The 19,313-nt window shown below is 41.0% G+C and overlaps 1 protein-coding gene across 1 annotated transcript in view; it reads right to left on the bottom strand.

The window, feature by feature from the left end:
• The window catches only part of CCDC186 (coiled-coil domain containing 186), a 48,617-nt gene extending 42,126 nt beyond the window's left edge, over positions 1-6,491 (bottom strand). Inside the window, exon 1 of the mRNA XM_067709337.1 lies at positions 6,274-6,491. The gene's annotated coding sequence lies outside the window, so the exon portion shown is untranslated. The remainder of the gene's footprint in view (positions 1-6,273) is intronic.
• Positions 6,492-19,313: the final 12,822 nt, after the last annotated feature.

Below are 19,313 nucleotides of genomic sequence, written 5' to 3'. Positions count from 1 at the left end.
TTAAAGTTTCAGAGAGTGAGAACTCTGCCTCCACTGGCTGGTTTTCTTCCCCCAACTCCAAAAGGGCTAGTTAGAGAAAGGAGAGGGAACATATTTTAGAGCCAAATTACACCTCTTCTTCTTTAATCCAAGCAGCTGGGAACTAACAGCTTCAACACTTCTTTAGGGAGATGATAGAGTTTATGATTAACATTTTTTGTTGCTTTTGTTTTGTAAGCGATTGAAACCTGTCTTAATTTCTGGAATAAGTTTTTTCTGGTTATCAAAAGTGGCAGCAAAAGGGTTATGACATCAAACCAAGACATTATTGAAGGATTGCACCTCAGAGGGAAGTGGAGGGGATGTGAGCATTTCATGTTTATACCTCAGAGTTGCAATTCCTCAATAAACCAGTTGTAGTATTTTTCCAATCTTATCTCTCAACACATTCCTAAAATCCTAGTACTTCACTATAGTATTATACTTTGCCAGTCCCTGACCAGTCTATTCAAGATTCCTCCAAACAGTGTGCTCATTAACATTTCCATGGCTTTGCTCTAATCTAGAACATTCTTCCCTTCAGTCTATCCAGAGCCTAATTATATTTAAAGGACGTATTCTAAGGCCACATTTTCCTTCAAATTTTCCCTCATGAGAAGTACAAAAATAATCTCTCATGTAAATGAAAACATACTTCATTTATACTCATCAGGTACATAGTGGCAGCCTTCCTTGTGACGTTTCTTTTTTTGTTTATTTTTTTGTTTTGTTTTGTTTTTCCTTGTGACATTTCTGAACAGCCTTTTAAATGATCTCTTGCAAAGAAGAGGAACCACGCTCTGAACTGAATCAAACTTCTTAAATCTCAAGCAATATAATAGTAATAATAAATAGATAAATAAATCTAACAAATATATTCTCTACTACCTTTACAGTCATTCTTGCAAAGGCTGTTCAGTGGTTCTCAGTGAGGGTGGGATTGGGTTTACACAATGAGCTGGGGGGGGGGCGTTGAAGGACATTTAGAAGGTGGGAACCAGGTTGTAAGAAGACTTGTCATGTGTAAGACAGTACAGAACAACAAAAAGGTCTCATTCTGCTGGATATTCATCTAGGTAAAAAAAAAAAAAAAAAAAAAACTTTTTATAATTACCTCAGCTTGGACTGTTTTACATATTATCCTCCTGTAAATTAAAGAAGGCTTAGTTCAACCTCAAAAGACAAGCACTGGGCTTCCCTGGTGGCGCAGTGGTTGAGAGTCCGCCTGCCGATGCAGGGGACATGGGTTCGTGCCCCGGTCCAGGAGGATCCCACGTGCCACGGAGCGGCTGGGCCCGTGAGCCATGGCCACTGAGCCTGTGCGTCCGGAGCCTGTGCTCCGCAACGGGAGAGTCCACAGCAGTGAGAGACCCGCGTACCACAAAAAAAAAAAAAAAAAAAGACAAGCACTTTCTATACTGTTGCTCAGTAATATGCCCATGACCTTTGAAAAAACTCTTCAGATGAACTGGCATCTGAGAATCACTTAACTTGCAAACATAGTTTTCTGATGCTCAAATGAATACTGATTGGAGGCAAAAGAAAAAGGAGAGAAGTTAAAGAAGATTTATGTGTATATATGTAAAAAGCCATCACTAAAGAGTAAATAACTGTACAAGAATGGTGCGGGGAAGAGAGCCATGATGAGCTTGATTGTCCACGATTAACCAGGGGAAAAAAGAGTCAGCTGACTCCTCTTGTGGGCCTCCAGTTGGCAATGGTGATATAGGCCAATTTGGCTGCTGTCCAAGTTTTTTCTTAGGGGTGGGGGTAGTTATCATTAAAGCTACTGAGGACTGAATAGCCTAGAAGTAGATTAAAGGTGTAGGATGTAAAACTAGACATTTGTTTACAAGATTGTTTTAATTAAGAAGTGCTTGTATAAATCAAATTCACACTCATGTATATAGATATAGCGACTACAATTACAGATTACAATATCTGTTGCTTTTTTGAGGTAAGAAGTAACACAGGTTATTTGACTTTTTAGTAACTCTTACTCATTAGGGGAAAATACTGTATTTAAATTTAGCAGTCACAAAATTCCTCTTAATTCAAGCACTATTTTCCCCCCTGAGAGTTGTTTCTGTTTCTGACACAGTACTACAGGACCAATTCACACTTCAAAATTGTTTCAGTGGAGTGAGAAGTGGTTTCGCTCTTACTGGAGCTCGTCAGCTGTAGGCAACTGGTCGAGAAACATTTACTTGCCTTAAAGCCAACCATTATCCACCTTGGATTTTATTTCTTAATCAAAGAACTAGCAATTCTACAAAATTATTTCCAAGCAAAAAGCCTTATAAACGAAAACACTGTCTTTAACAGCTTTTAGTATTATTTCTTGTTTCTCAGTAAACAGCAGTATAAACAACAACAACAAAAGAACTTAAGCTTATTCAATAAATGCAAATACAAATGAATCCAATCCACAGATATTTGGTAATAGATTATCAAACATACAAGCCTCATACAAAAGTACCAAGCCAGAAATACATTTCTAAACTAGATATTAATTCATTCATTCACCAAATATGTATTGAGCATGTAATTATGTTCAGGCACTGTTCTATGTGTTGGGAACACAGCAGTGAATAAAACAGATATCTCTTCTGGAGTTTACACTCTGGTGTAGTGGACCAAGATATAAAATCTATGTTAAATCTTTTGCTCTTGTGTTTACAGTATTTTAATTTGAAGGTCTGTCAGCGTTCCATCAGAAGCTGTATAAGATATGCATGAGTGTCTAAGTCCAAATGCATGAGTGTTTAAGTCCCACAGAAACATGTGACTCAGTTCAGCATAAGTGTTACTTACAACAAACTAAAAATTTTAAACTTTAAAAATTTTAAATTTTAAAAAGTCTCAAATAATACCAGCTATAGCTTCTCAAATAATGTCCATTAAGATAAGCAAGTTGAGCCTGTGAGGGCACTCCTGTTCTTCAATATAATGGTTTACTGTCCTTTGAAGGAAAAGTAAGTACATCCAAAGGTCTTTTACACACTCCCCGAATACACTCTGAAAGCAGCATAAACAAAATAATGACCTATCTTTCCGACCAGTTGTAACAAGTTTCTAAAACGGCAATTAAAATCAGAAGCAATTAAAAACTGGTTATTTCAAAGAACTCTAGTTTTACCAAAAGTAAGATATATTTATAAAGTAGTCACATTGTAACTAAGCTTTTGGGTAAAATTTAATATACCGAGTTTCCTTTACGTGAAACATTATTACTTGCTCTTAAAAGTTGTCTTTAGTCCACTAGGTTAAAAAGCATATTATATGAGGCCAAGGTCAATTATCCCTGTAGGGATTTGTTTAGTTTTGCAACCAAGGGTTAGGGCATTGTGAATTTTACAGTGTGTACACTATATCACCAAAAAAAAAAAAGATGTTGAAAAGACTCAGGGCAATAGATGCAGCAGGATACCCCACCCCCACCCCAAACAGTACCAAATCCTGTGACATGAAAACAGAAGACATTACAGTCCATCAAGATTCCAGGAAAAAGAGAGTAAGTAGCCACATCATACATCACATTATCAAGTATATGTCATATTATCAGTTTGGTATCTTAGATCCATGCAATTTTATGTATCTCTAATAGTAAGTTTTAAAATAGAAAAAATTTTAATACAGAAATCTCAGTTTGAAGCTACTTGTACAGAGCTCACCAAATGAACTTTAATAAGTCTAAGAAGACATGAAAAGTATTTTCAGCTAATTTCCCCCCCAAATCTGAAAGCTTAAAAAAAAAGAGGGGGCGGTAATTGGCCTATAGCTCCCTTTTCAAAAAGGAAGGCTAATAACTTAAAAAAAAAAATTAAGTTTTAAGTCTGCCTTATATTATATTAAGAAGTTCTGGTTAATGTTTAAATTTTGAAGCCACCTTTGGCCTGGGCTTGGTTAATTTGGTACAATGTAGTTTACCAAAAAAATAAATTATTCATTAGCTACTACATAATCATCCCTGAAATAGACTTAACAGTTCATGTGCCTTAATGACTGACAACTATACTCACAATCCAATCAATACTTTGCTGGGTTTGATTTCCACTTTGTGTCTATTGCCCCTTCATGCCAATACTTTTTCTTTTGTTTACTTCTTAGCCCAAATAGATTTTTAAAATCTCAGTAGCTGAGAAATAAATTTCAAAGGTGACATTTGCAATAATATGATAAGATTACAGGGTTAATTTGCAAATTTAAATTATCTATGCTCCCAAGGTTGCCCTGAAACGACACTGAGCATAACATTCCCAACACTGCAAGCAGCGTGACATGTTTATGAGAAACTCAAGAATCAGCTTTACTTATTTAAAGCTAGAGATAAGGGATAAAAGAAAGACCTAAATTTTACTGAAAGAAAAGAAACAGAACTTCAGGTTAAGCAGTCTTACTTTAACATGAAACTGTTAAATGAATTTGAAAAACTAGCACAAATTAGGGAAAGATGATTCCCTTCAAAGGGAAAAATGATTTTTCTAAATCTCTAAATAAAAGCTGCTTCAACCTATCATCTCTTCCTAAAGAGTGAGTATACTTCACTGTTTTACCTTCATTCCAGGATGTCAGCATGTAGCTGTAAATAGATGGTTTTAAAGTGAATAAGTAATCATTATCAGCTATGCTGTTACTGTACAGCATCAAAGAACAACTCTTTAGTTTATGGTTGAAGGAACTAAAAGGTTAAAGAGTGGTTACTGTGCTACACCACTCCTTTCCTGTTAGCAGCGAACAAGCCTCTGAAATACCAATGAAACTCTAAGGAATCTCCGCTGTTTAAAGAAACCTCTGAGTTTATATCCAGGTATCAGGAATTAGACAAGGTCTTAAAAAGAATAAAACCAATATAAACACAATCCAGGCATTTCCAGGTAGAATCTTCAGTAATTATACATGCTTGCTTATTACAATGTAATAAGGAGTTTTAATTCTTTATACTGCAAAATTTGTTAATCACTCAATACTGTCACTGAATTTAAAATAAAAGACCAAAAAGGAAGAAAAAAAAAAAGAGGCCAATCATCACTGTTTTCTATTTGTGTAATGATGGGTAAAGAATTGGAAAGTAGCTGTACAGAGACGAGCAGACTTTATACACAAGCAGATAGTTCAGTTTTACTATCAATATCTCTTGAACCTTAACCTTTCCCACACACTGCAAATATGACAGTGTAGTTAGTAGTTGGGAAGGCTGCACCCACAACTACCATACCTAAACACTTAATAGATTTTTCTTTTTGAGTGACTACCAGCACACCTCTTGAAACACTTCCACTAATTTGCCGCACAATTTCCTTAGAAAAACTCCCAACCTATCATTTCGGAAAAAATAACAAAGCTAGGCATCAAAGGTACGTTACACACGCATACACGGAGAAAACTGCCAAACGCCTGGGGCTGCATGGCCTTCTAAACAACGCTCCTAAGTAACAAGATTATCATGTCAAAGGTAATCCAAATGTTCCAAATCCAGGCCTCTTTCCTCAAAACAATATCAAAATGTAAATATTAGCTCAAGTTATTAAACTGTTAACAGCCAAGCAATAATTACACCTGTTCCCCAAGACTGCTACTAGGGAACATGTAGAAGGGGTTTTACCATTTTACAAGTTTGAGAGAGGCTCAAATTTGAAACATGATCCTTACCAACCAAGGTTTATCAAATGCCTTGATGTCCTTGGAAAAAAGGCAACATAAACACCAAGAACGATTTCTCTCATATCCACAATCCCAAAGAATCGTCTCTAAATTACTTAAAATCACAGTAATGGAAGTGTTTGGAAGAGAGTTTAAAAAGTCGCTAACAGTCAACATAAAACACATACACAGTGAACTTGGAGAGGAAAGGAGAAATAGGCGACTGAGTCTATGAGGGATGGCCGAGCAGGTAGGGCTTAGCTACAGTTCGCATTAGGAGACCGGGCAAGCGGCCCAAGTTCCGCCGCTCTCTAGGCACCACTCTGGAGGCGCGGCCCTCACGGCCCCCGGCGACCCCTCGGCCGCCTCCTGCCCCGGCGCCCGGGACTGAGGAAGGGAGGCAGGGAGAGGAGGGGATTCCGAACTCCTTCCCCCAGCGCTCGCCTCGCCCCCTAGAGAAGCCAGGCAGGGAGCCGCCGCGGGACCTGCAGGACGGGGCGGAAGGTGGGCACGACGGCGCGGAAGGTGGGCACGACGGAGCGGAAGGTGAGCAGCCCGCCGCGCCGCCACCGCGACTCCCCGGCCCGCCCCTGGCATCCCTCAGGCACTTACCGCACTTCTTCGAGCCTTAGGCCACACCCCTAAAGAGGCCATTGGAATTCCCGCGTAGGGGCCAACTTCTCCATAACGGGGTCCAGAAGAACAGGAAGTGCAGGGGCGGGGGGCAGCGATGAGTAACAGGGCCGACACCAAGCTCCCTCCGCCGCGACTTCCCCAAGCCCCCGCAGAGCTGACACATCAACAAAGATGGCGGCGACGCTGAAGCCGGCCCCACTACAGCTGAGGGGGCGGGGCTCCCTGGAGGAGCCAATCAGCACGGCGCGGGCGGCGTGACGCGACGCCCCTTGGTGCCTGGGTAACCTGTCTGCAGTGGGCGGGGCCGGCGCAGCGCTGTCTCCTACCCCGGGAGCGCCAGGCACGAGAGTTAGACTTGCTGGGCACCCCCCCACCACCCCGCATCCCCGGTCGACCCGGCGAACCGGTTCTCCCGCCTCTAGTTCCGTCCTATCCCTCACGCCCCTCCTCGGCCCAAGCAGGTTATTGCTTCCTGTAGAGCGTGCTCCTTGGAGATGTTCCCTCTGAACCCTTTGGCCCTTACTCATCATAGTCAGGGACATAAAGTTATAAAAATGAGAATTCAAAATTGTGACTTGCAAGCTTTGATGCGTGTCTTGCACCTGACGTGGGCGGCGTCAGCAAGAGCAGCCTACCTGCCCGTCAGACAGTTCATCTCTGGGAGAGGTTCTGGGGGTTTCCAGAACACCGCGTTCGAGTCCACCACGCGGCCCCTACTGCCATTGTTTAATAATAAACTGTTGGTGCGTTCGTCGCCTGTACTGCACTGTGAGCCTTGAGCGCTGGAAGTGTCCTCATCCCCGCACGCAGCGTCGGGGTTGACATGCTGGAGCAGCTCAATAATTAGCAAAAAACTTTAAAAAGTGTACTGGGGGCCGGGGTGGGTGGAGGATGTGTATTCAATATGGTTGCCTAATCGCGTCCTGAGAAGTAAGGTGAGAGCAGTTTCAGTCTGGAGGGTTTGCAAACCTACTCTGTCCAGTTAAGTGCTGTTCTTTAAGATATCTTACATACAACTCCTGCGTGAATATAGTTGATTCTGACAAGTCAATTCAAGAGTTTATAAAGAAAAACTTCTTTTTCGGTTAAACTTCTTTGATACTAACTGCTGGCAAAACAAAAACAAAAACCTAAAAAACAAAACCAAAAAACAAACCCACTTTAAAAAATTCAACATTTTGTAACTCTGTTCCTCTTTCCTTTCAACAGGAAATGGCACCTCCCTCCTTAAATGAAGATACTGATTAAAGCACATTATGCAGTGAAAGTGTGACAGTAAAGAAATTATTTGGCTTTTTTTGTTGTTGTTGGCTGGTTGGGTCTTCGCTGCTGTGCGCGGGCTTTCTTTAGTTGCTGAGAGCGGGGGCTACTCCTCCTTGCCACACGTGGACTTCTCATTACGGTGGCTTCTCTTGTTGTGAAGAACAGTCTAGGCGTGCAGGCTTCAGTAGTTGTGACCCGTGGGCTCAGTAGTTGTGGCTTGCAGGCTCTAGAGCACAGGCCCAGTGGTTGCAGCACACAGGCTATGTGGGATCTTCCTGGAGCAGGGCTCGAACCTGTGTCCCCTGCATTGGCAGGGGGATTCTTAACCACTGAGCCACCAGGGAAGTCCCAAGAAATGATTTGACTTTTAAACAATAAATTGACCAAATATTCCTACTGAGATGTTATTCCAAGGGGGAAAATTAAAAAAGAAACTTTAAGCTTTTTCAGTGTGCATATTGTCAGTAATAACATTCATACTGTTATTTCTGAAATATATTAGTATAAAGCGTATATGTAATCCTTGGGAACCAAGATTTTCAGTATTGGAGAAAGGAAATACACATATAAAAATCAAAGAAATTAAGTAAAAATACTACAATCCTAAATTTGAATTTAGAAATATCAGTATGAACTCATGGCACATTTCATTTCCATTTAAAAAAAAGGCTGTCCACTGGAAAGGCCTAGAACAATGATCAACCCAATGCACACCCCTATTCTCCTACCATCTCTAAATATAATTTACCTCTAAAAGTCACCTGGGATCCTTGAAGCTCAAGGGCTAAATCTACATCTGGGGCAAGAAATGTACGAGAAAGCCTAGGACATTTTGGTTGTATCAGAAAGCAAAGAAGAAAGCAAAGATCATAGGAGTTGTGTCAAAAAGATTCAGGAGGCAATTCAAAGGTGTTCCCACTGGTCAAAGATAGGACAATTTTAGCATTCAAAAATAACAGCAATAGAGATACATCTACCAGGTTAAAAATCAATGAGCGTTGATTTTTTAAAATGTCATTGGTCACCTTTGGAGGATGCCAAGGAATCGTCACATTCTGAAAACTGATAAAAGAATAAAGCATCCTACCTTTTCTGTTACAAACTGAATCTCAGTCAAGTAGTTGATGTGAGAAAGTTCTTTATAGAATTTCAGGTAATAAATGCAGAGGAAAAGATAGACTATCACCATTTTGGAAACCCTAGTGAAATAATGTATCCAGGTAATGATCATCAGTGAATCCAGAATCATTAGATGAAAAGCTGACTGGAAACTTTACAGTGCATGGATAGGTCTGACAACATTAGAACCTGCTAAGTTAATTTTAATATCCCCCAAAGAGAAAGGACTAGATATTAAGTGTCTTCTGATGTGGAGCAATAGAGGAACACACCACCTGTGAAGTATTCTTGCTAGAGAGGATGTAATCAACAAAATTGTGAGAAAAACTGCAGTTACTTCAATACATAAGCTGCAAGAAATCTCTTTTTAAAATACATCACTGAATGCAAATGTAGGATCTGATTTGACCATACCAACTGTTAAAAATCATTTGAGACTATCTGGAAATTTTCAATACTAATTTGATGACATTAGGAAACTATTTTTAAAGGTGGGATAAATTTTGGTGATTTTTTTAACAGTCATAATCTTTTAAAAATACATCCTTAAATATATATGGATGTAAAGATACAATGTCCCAGAAAGTAAGAACGTGCTCAAAAAAATAAAAACAACCCCACATTGATGGGAGTATGTCAAAGGAGAACAAAAAAGAACTGAAGGGACTTCCCTGGTGGCGCAGTGGTTAAGAATCCACCTGCCAATGCAGAGGACACAGGTTCGATCCCTGGTCTAGGAAGATCCCACATGCCACGGAGCAACTGGGCCCATGGGCCACAACTCCTGAGCCTGCTCTCTAGAGCCCACGAGCCACAACTACTGAGCCTGCGTACCACAACTACTGAAATCCGAGTGCCTAGAGCCCGTGCTCCGCAACAAGAGAAGCCACCGCAATGAGAAGCCCACGCACCACAACAAAGAGTATCCCCCACTCGCCGCAACTAGAGAAAGCCCATGCGCAGCACAAAGACCCAATGCAGCCAAAAATAAATCAATAAAATAAATAAATTTATAAAAAAAGAAGGACTGAAGGAGCTTCCAATGGCCCTAGTTGGAATTTGAGCAAGGAAATAAAGTAGTATTGGATTATAACCCAAAGTATAAAATAAATATCTATGAGTTCCTACTGATAGAGATGATTGAATATATTAATAAATAGAAGAGGCGAGACAAATCTCCCATGCAAAAGAATTTTAAATAGGGACTTCCCTGGTGGCACAGTGGTTAAGAATCCGCCTGCCAATGCAGGGGACACGGGTTCGAGCCCTGCTCTGGGAACGTCCCACATGCCGCAGAACAACTAAGCCCATGCAGCCCACCTACTGAGCCTGTGCTCTAGAGCCCGCTAGCCACAACTACTGAGCCCATGTGTCACAACTACTGAAGCCTGCATGTCTAGAGCCTGTGCTCCGCAACAAGAGAAGCCACCACAATGAGAAGCCCACACACCACAACGAAGAGTAGCCCCTGCTCACCGCAACTAGAGATAGCCCTCACACAGCAACGCAGACCCAATGCAGCTAAAAATAAATAAATTTATATTTTAAAAATTCTAAATAATTTCTGTAAGTACTCTGCCCTTAAGGAAGTGAAGCATAACCCTCTTTCTTTAGGTGTAGACTGCACATAATGACTTCTTCCAAAGTGTATAGTATGTAAAGGGAGGGGAAAAAAGTAACTTTATAGTAGGGAAACCTGACAAGTACTAGCCAGGTGATCATGGAAAATATCAACTGTCATAAATCATGCTCATAGAATGTACCCTTCATATGATGCTATAGGAATGACACTTTACCTCTGTAGTCTTCCTGCTAATAACCCATAACTACTCTCTTAACATGAGAAAAATATCAGACCAATTCCATCAATGGGGCATCGTACAAAAATGCCTCACCATTACTCCTGGAAGCTGGGAAGGCCATCAAAACACGGATAGTCTGAAAAACTGCCACAGCCAAGAGCCTAAGGAGACATGACAACTAAATAAGTGTGTTATCCTGAATGGGATCCTGGCTCAGAAGAGGGACAATAAGTAAACACTACGAAAATCTAAATAAAATATGGACTTTAGTAATAATGTATCAATATTGGTTCCTTAATTGTAACAAACATATCCTACTAATATAATGTTACTAATAAGGAAAACTGGGTGTGGCTTATGTGGGAATTCTCCATACTGTCTTCTCAGTCTATTTGTATTTCTAAAACTGTTCTAAAAATAAAATCTATTAAAAAGAAAACAATATACAAGTCGGAATTTGCCTCAAAACAATGGATGGAGAGTATGTGGGGTACAGATGCAGACAAGATTGACCGTAAATTGATAATATTGAACTGGGTGATGATTACATAAGGGTACCCTTTTTCTTCTGAATTTTTTTAAAGGTCATAGTTCAAAAAATAGCTAAAAATATTTTTTCTTTGAGCAACATCAACCTATAATCACGTGCTCTCAGGGCAAACTGTGATCACGTGTACCTGGTTTCCACGTGCAGGCAGAAGCAGTGGATTGATTTGAGAAAATTTCTTAAGACTTTAAGTGATTAATATAACTCAAGTGACCCTTGCGGAGACAAGGTCTGCATTTTTGCCCTTGGAGTTTCCAGGGACTCCTTTCTAGAAAAAGCAAAAACGACTATCTTAAGTTTCCGCAGTGGACCTCCCTCTGACCCTGCAGCTTTTGTACCAACGTTAGAGCACAAAAATGGCGCCGCCAGGCCCAGGGCGCAGCTCCCAACGCGCAGAGAGCTCACGTCGCCGCAGCGGCAGCACGTCGCCGCAGCGGCAGCACGTCGCCGCAGCGGCAGCACGTCGCCGCAGCGGCAGCACGTCGCCGCAGCGGCAGCACGTGGATGCGGACTGCGCAGGCGCGCGTTGCCGCGGGAGAGCGGCCTGGGCGTCAGGAGCGAGGTAAGCGCAGGGAGCGCATCCGGCGGCCGGGGCTCCGGGACACGGGCAGGTGCCACCACCGCCAGGCTTCAGAGGCTGGTCGGGGTCAGCGGCCCTTTTGCCTCTTTCCAGGTCAGGATTCCCAGGCGCATGGGGAAGCGAAAGGGACTGCGTGAGGGTTACGGAGCTTCAGTCGTTGGGGCCGGATGTTGGGCGCTGAACGTTTAGGTCGTACGTTGAGCGGGTATCAGGGGCCTGGAAGTGGAGAGAGTAAGGAAGGTTGAGAGAAGCCCTAGGAGCTTTGGCTGGGAAGGCAGGTCTGGGGTGGGAGGTTTTGGGAGGAGGGGCGTATTGGGAGGAGGGGCGAGAGACGTGGGAGTTGAGCTTTGGGCAAATGCGGGCCTTGCAGCAGATTTGGAAAATAGTTAATACTTCCAGGCATGACTCTCCAAAGTGTGAACATCCGCTTGCATCCCATTGGAGGACCTCTTTCCCCTTCACTCTAAAACAATTTGGTTCGTGGATTCAATGTCTTCATTTAACTCAAAGCTACAGTGCAGACAATACTTTTTAGACTTCTTCCCCCTACTTATCTACTGTAGAAAGGAAGATACATCGCAGCGTTCGCTTACATATAGGTGAGGCAACACTGGTTCATTTAACACGTATTTATAGCATGTCTGCTGTGTACTAGTCGCTTTTCTTGGCACTCAGCCCCTGCTATAAATATGCTTGCCCTGTTGGCCTCTGGTTCCCTTATTGAGCCGTCCGGTTATTGAATGTGCAATTGCACGGCCTAGGAATGTGACGTGAGTTTTCATCTTAGCTGTGTAATGGCGCTGGTCCTCGTGGTTTTGGCGAGTTACTAAACCTTCTCAGGTCTCCCTTCCTTGTCTGTAGGAATAAAGAAATAGTAATACTTTAATCCTCAAATTAGTTTCGTTTTCAGTGTGCAAACTAATTCCACCTGAGTGGAAGAAATTCTTTGTGTGTGGGAGTGGTATAGAAGTAAAGTAAAAATAACGGCTGCATTTTAAGGATTTAGTAAGGTCCTGCCACTGTGCTGGGTAGTTTACATGCAGTGTCACATTGAATCCTCATGATTAGGTGTTGTGAGGAAGTTACTACTTCTGGCCACACTTAACAGCCACTGAATCCTAGAAAGATGAAGTGATTTGCCTGAGGTAGCATAGCTAAATGAGGAAGATGAGACTGCTCAGACTTGGGTCTGACCGACTTTAAAGCTCGTGTTCTGTGGAACCATTGAGTTTCATAGCTTTAAAACTGACTGTTTCCTTTGAATAGCCATTCTCTCTGAATGCAGGGGGTTACCAGGAGGACAAAAGCAAACAGAGAAGAAAAAGTATTAGTTAAGTATCTGCTGCATGCACTTTTGGTATTAAAGGAATTAACTCACTGTGGGTTTACTCTAGCCTCTAGGTTGTGGTCTCTTGGAAAGACAGGAGAGGCCTTATGTCACTGTTTACAGTGTATCCTGGGATGCTCTGGGCTTCCTAGGGGAAGGGTAGCTGGATTTCAAGGGAGTAAAAGAAAGGTTTTGCCCCTTGGGGAGCATCAGGTCTTACTGAGATCAATTCATGAAGTACAGAACAAAAGGACAACACAAAACCAAGGCCTTATTTTTGCCTGTAGAACTGCAGAAGTTAGTTACTTTCATTCCACTGCTCTTTTATTACATCAGTGATTCCTTAAAGAAATTTGGGAACCCTTCTAATTAATCTCTAGTGTTGGTTAAGGAAACAAAACTAATTACTGTAGATTTGAGGATTGTCATAAATATATTTTATTCGTCACTAGTAGCGTGTAAAAAATAGTGGATTGTATATGGGGGAACTGCTTATTTTAAAACTGTGTGAGGTAAGCCTGTCCTCAAGGTATGACCCCCAAAGCAATATCTATCACACCTCTGTATCTGTATATTCCAGAAGTTTGCAACCCAAGATTGGGAAACATAGAACTATGGTATAAGGCCTGTCCTCTCCAGATTCAAATATGCCCCAGTGATTGACACACGATGAAGCCAAGTAAGGATAAACGCACATTCTTAGTTTTTTTTAATGTTCAAATTCAGCTTTAAAAGTGTATTTTGTATCCCAGTTGTGGTGGTTACATAAATCTATATATGTGTTAAAATTCACAGAACTGTAAATTAAAAGAAAAAAGACAATTGCATGGTATGATAATTACACATTTAAAAAAAATTAAATTCCAAAAGATTTTAGATGAGTGCAAGTTTTATGGGTACTCCCAGTAGTCCAGGCTTCCCTCCAAAAGCTAGTGCATAGGAAGAAGTAACTTTCAGAGTCAGGGATAGTGTGATTCTCCTGTTGACCCTTTGTCGGCCCACATCTAGAATCCTGTGCTGTTAGGAGAGTCCTTTCTATATGAGGGTTTCGGATGAACTAGAGAAAGTGCTGAATTGTGAGAAGTCTAGAAGATTAAGGACCTGGAGGAAAGTGGACATGGTGGCCATTTCAGATCTTTGAACGGTTGGGGTCACGGGGCAGCAGCAGGAGTCACTTGGGAAGAGAACCATTTTATAAAGAAGCATGCAGTACAATTGGCCGTCCAAAATGAAAGGAAGTTAGAAGCTTCTAGTTATAGGACAGGGCTAGATGTCTATTTGCCCTGGGTGTTGTAATGAAAATTCCTAAATTGGGTGAGGCAAGTGAGATAACCTAAATTCTAACCTAAATATTCCACCATAGGTGGAGCTTCTTTTAAGCTTAAATCCTTTTTGTTTGCTGCTTACACTTTATATTGGGTCTAAAATTGATTGTTATCCTTCCTAAAGTCAAATAACTTTAGGAAGTTATTGTTTTCAGTGTGCAAACTAATTCCACCTGAGTAAAATATATATCACTGCTTGTTTTCTATCTGTTGACTGAGTTATCCTTCCTAAAGTCAAATAACTTTATTAATTTTTGGACTTTGGAAGAGTTGAGATTTTTAGATTGCTAGATGAAATTTCAGACAGTGAATTTAACTTTCCCTGTCTAGGTTGTCAGGAAAACAGTGCAATAGTGCATTTTAGATAGTTTTATCATACGAGTATCTTTTTTTTGTGTGTGTGTGGTAAGCGGGCCTCTCACTGTTGTGGCCTCTCCCGTTGCGGAGCACAGGCTCCGGACGCGCAGGCTCAGCGGCCGTGGCTCACGGGCCCAGCAGCTCCGCAGCATGTGGGATCTTCCCGGACCGGGGCACAAACCCGTGTCCCCTGCATGGGCAGATGGACTGTCAACTACTGCGCCACCAGGGAAGCCCATACGAGTATCTTTTGAATGCTGCATTGTACCAGACGCGGTGGTAGGCACTCTGGGAAATCAGAGGGTTTTTTGTAAGTTGTTTTAGTAAGACATGGTTCCTGCACTCAAGCAACTTAAAATAATTGTCTATAGGTAACTCTACAGGGTAGTGAGGAGTTAAGGATTGACTGTCAGCCTTATTAATAAGGACAAAGTTAGAAAAGCTATTTCAGAAGTTAAAGGCTGTGTATTGAGGGTCCCAATGGTGTCTTGAAACAGTGTCTGTACCCTGGTTTTGTGGTTTAAATATTACTGTGATCTTTTATTTGGTTTAAAATTAACCACAGTTTACGAAAAAAAAGTTTGAACATGCAATGATATTTTAATCTTTAACATGCTTTTTTATATAAAAGTAAATCATCCTAAAATATAACTTGGAAAATGAAAAAGATTGAAAAAGAAAAAGATTTCCTCAACTTACCTACCCCAGAACACTGTTATTTAAAATTTAATGTATCTCACTCATCTCTTTTTACATGGAGTTTTGTTCTTTTTTATTTTGCAGTTATTATACTGAATATACAGTGTTTTTCTGATTTTTCATTTGCCATTCTAATAGACATTTTACAATGTTTTTGAAAGCTGTGATTTTGAATGGTAGTGTAATATTCTGTGTAGTAGAAGCATCACTGTTAACTTTTTTCCTTTTTTTTCTATTTTAAATGGATATTTATACATGCCGTATTTTTTGATATTTAAGATTATTTCAGTGGGATGATTTCTAGAATAGACTTGTCAGGTGAGTGGCTATGGATATTTTTAAGAATATATATTATATGTTATATATGTATAATATGCACATATATATTATATAACTATATTATGTATAATACACATGTACATATATAAATCTCCAACTTATTTCTCAGGCAGAACATATTAATTTATATTCCCTTCAGTAATGAGTGTTTTACTTGCACCTATGCTGTATAGAAAATAATATATAGTTATTTCAATTTGAATTTTTTTGTTACAAATGAGGTTGAATGTTTTCCCCCTTATGTTCATCAATGAATCTTCATCCTCTATGTATCCTTTCATGCCTTTTGCTCGTTTTTTTTTTTATTGGTATCTGTGTCCATTGGGCTTCAAATAGCAGAAAATCCAAAGGTGTATTTTTCTGATGCCACAGCAAGGCTGTGCCTAGGCAGATCAGGGCTGGAGTCAGGGCTTCTGCCAGGGACACCAGACTCTGCCTTCTCCTCTCCACTGTCCTGAGGGTGTGCTGCTTTCTCATGCTTATTGCTTTCTCATTGCATTGTGGGTGATATATCTTCAGGCCTCAGGTCCGTGTTGCAGGAAGAAAGAAGTGAAAGACCCTGCTAGCCAAATCTGTCCCTGTCCATCAGGAAAGGAGAGAGCTTTCTGAGAAGCTCCACTCAGAACTCTGATTATGGCCAGTATTTAACTCAAGCTGGCAAATCAGAAGTAGAAGGTGATGTTTGGGTCGGTTACCCACAGTGTCTGCTACAGTGTCTGGATGTTTTTACTATTTATCCCACTTTTTAAAAGGTATCAAATTTCTCATCTTTGTGTTAGTACTTATTTTTCTGACCTCTTTGCTGTTTTTTGTAAGTTTTTAATTGTTCATTTAATCATGTTTGCTATCATTTCGTTTATGGTATTTTACCACTTTAATAAAACAGGGACTTCCCTGGTGGTCCAGTGGTTAAGGCTCAGAGCTCCCAATGCAAGGGGCACGGGTTTGATCCCTGGTCGGGGAACTAAGATCCCCAGAAATAAAAAAATAAATAAAACCCAAACTCCTCATCCTCCAGTGTGGGTGTTGCACACTGATTCTCTGGGAAGCAAAATCTGAGATGGAGGTTCGTGTAGTGTGATGAGTGAACATGGCCCGTTTGGAACTAGTTTCTTTTGGAGTTAGTTGAAGTGGACTTCGTAGTCCATTATGTCTCAGCGTTGGAAAAATGAATGTTCTTGGTTGTATTAGTCCCTGTTAGATCAGGTTTATTGTGTTAGTAAAATATATATCACTGCTTGTTTTCTATCTGTTGACTATTATGTGTCTAAAGCAGGTGTGTCCTCATTGTGACTGCATTTCTCTTCTAATCAGTTTTTACTTTATACATCTCAAGGCGATGTCATTGTGAGTCAGAGATTTCTGGCCCCTCTCTCTCCTGGGAGGGTTTCTTTTACCAATGTAAAATATCTCTCTTTATCCCAATATTTTCTACCTTGAGTTCTATTTTATCTGCTGTTAATGCTATTAATATTAGCAGCCCAACTTTATTTTGGTTATTTGCATAGCACATATTTTAGTCCTTTTATTTTCAAGCTTACCGTGTATTTTGTTTAATGTGTGCCTTTTGTGCACAGTACGTATCTGGATATTTTCCTCCCTGGGTCCATCTCTCTTTTTCTATTTTGAGACTGAATCATTGATATTTAGATTACTTGGGTTTGGGTCTGTCATCTTATTTGATATTTTCTGTTTACCATACTTGAATTTTTTTTTCCCTGTTGGATTGTGATTTTAAAGTTATGCTTTGTTTTTGTCCTTGTGGTAGTTGCCCTAATACTTTTTTTTTTAATTTTATGTATGTATTTATTTATAGCTGCGTTGGGTCCTCGTTGCTGCACGTGGCCTTTCCCTAGTTGCGATGAGCACAGGCTCTGGACGCGCAGGCCCAGCGGCCATGGCTCACCGGCCCAGCCACTCCACAGCATGTAGGATCCTCCTGGACCGGGGCACGAACCCGTGTCCCCTGCATCGGCAGGTGGACTCTCAACCACTGCGCCACCAGGGAAGCGTGGGGGCCACTCTTCATTGCGGTGCATGGGTCTCTCACTGCAGTGGCCTCTCTTGTTGCAGAGCACAGGCTCTAGGCGTGCGGGGTTCAGCAGTTGGGGCACGTGGGCTCTAGAGCACAGGCTCAGTAGATGTGGCACACGGGCTTAGTTGCTCCACGGCATGTGGGATCCTTCCAGACCAGGGATCAAACCCGTGTCCCCTGCATTGGCAGTCGGATTCTCAACCACTGTGCCACCAGGGAAGCCTGTCCTAATAATTTAAATGCATGTTCTTTATATTTCTTGTACAGAGTCTAGCGTTACTCAATATTCACATCGCCACCCAGCATCCCCTGGAAGTTATTTTCCTTTTGTAATTTCACAGTATTTCTGTCTTACTGCATCCTTCATAGTAGTTCTCAATCTGATCCTTCAGTTTAGGTATACCTGAACATATCTGCTACAGGTATGCTTTCCCTGACAGCTACAGTATCTCCCGCCACAGCTGCCCATCTGCCGGCCTTCTATTAGGGATCTTCCCACCTGTAAGTCTGCTTGTGTATTTCTTTTTTCTTTCTTTTTGTAAATTTCATTATCTTTTCTGTACTGTCATTGAATTAGGCTGGGCCTGATTTAGAGCAGAGATAGAAGTTTTAGGACACCACGAGGGAGGATTTTTCTGCTCTTTATCTTCTATTTAAAATAAGGTCAAATAATATTTAGCTATTACTCATACCAGTTTCAGCTATCTGTTGCCTTTTTTTTTCTGAGCAGTTTGGGGAAGATAGGCAGAAGTTTTGTCTTCAGGCTAAAGACAAAGCGATAGGTCACTACTTAAAAATAAGAGTTGTTTGTCTACTTATATTACTTCCTCTGTGCAAACACTTAGTATTTTCAAGGAGTAATAGGGAAACAACAAGCCCACATAATGTCTGATTAGAGGTTTCTCAGAAGCGCTTTGCAACAGTATGTGTACCTTATTTTCAGTGAAGGGCACACACAGATAAGTCCTTAAAAGCAGTAGATACAAGTTACAATTTATGGAAGCCCAGCTGGACATTATGAAACAGAGGACTTGGGAAAAACAGACCAAACCGGAATCAGCTGAGGCAAATTGTGAAGGATGACTAGGAAGGAAAGGGTTGACCAGGTGGATGAGAGAGTGAGGGCATTCTGGGGACCTGGTTCAGCATAGTCAACGACATAGCAGAGCAACAAGTAGGGGAGGATAGAGGGATTCTGAGAGGCTAGACAGGTAGGGGATGACCTGATCTAAACACTACCCTCTATTGTATTTCACCATTAAGTTGTAGGCTTTAGGTCGGAAGTACTTCCTTTAAAACTTGATGGTCCTTTTCTATTCATGTTGTTTCCAGAAGCTTTTTAAAGTAAGGAATGGTGTCGAATCCAGAGATAACTCTTTTGATGTCTCTTGATTTGCCCGTTGTCGAATTCTGTTAAACTTGGGAGTTTGTACTTAAAGAATCGTTCTTTTCTTGTGCCTGTAGAACAGGCTTTGATATCATGGTTACAGTTACATCTGCTTTGGAATCATTGATGAGAAAGAGCTGTTACATAAAGAGAAATCACCTGGCCCTGCAGTGCTTCTACTTTTGGAATTAAAAGTTGCCTTTTAAATACATTTCTTCCCTTAGACTTCTGTGAAT

The sequence above is a fragment of the Pseudorca crassidens genome, chromosome 16 (assembly GCF_039906515.1).
Source record: "Pseudorca crassidens isolate mPseCra1 chromosome 16, mPseCra1.hap1, whole genome shotgun sequence".
NCBI lineage: Eukaryota > Metazoa > Chordata > Mammalia > Artiodactyla > Delphinidae > Pseudorca > Pseudorca crassidens.
This window is presented reverse-complemented; position numbering and strand designations above follow the sequence as displayed.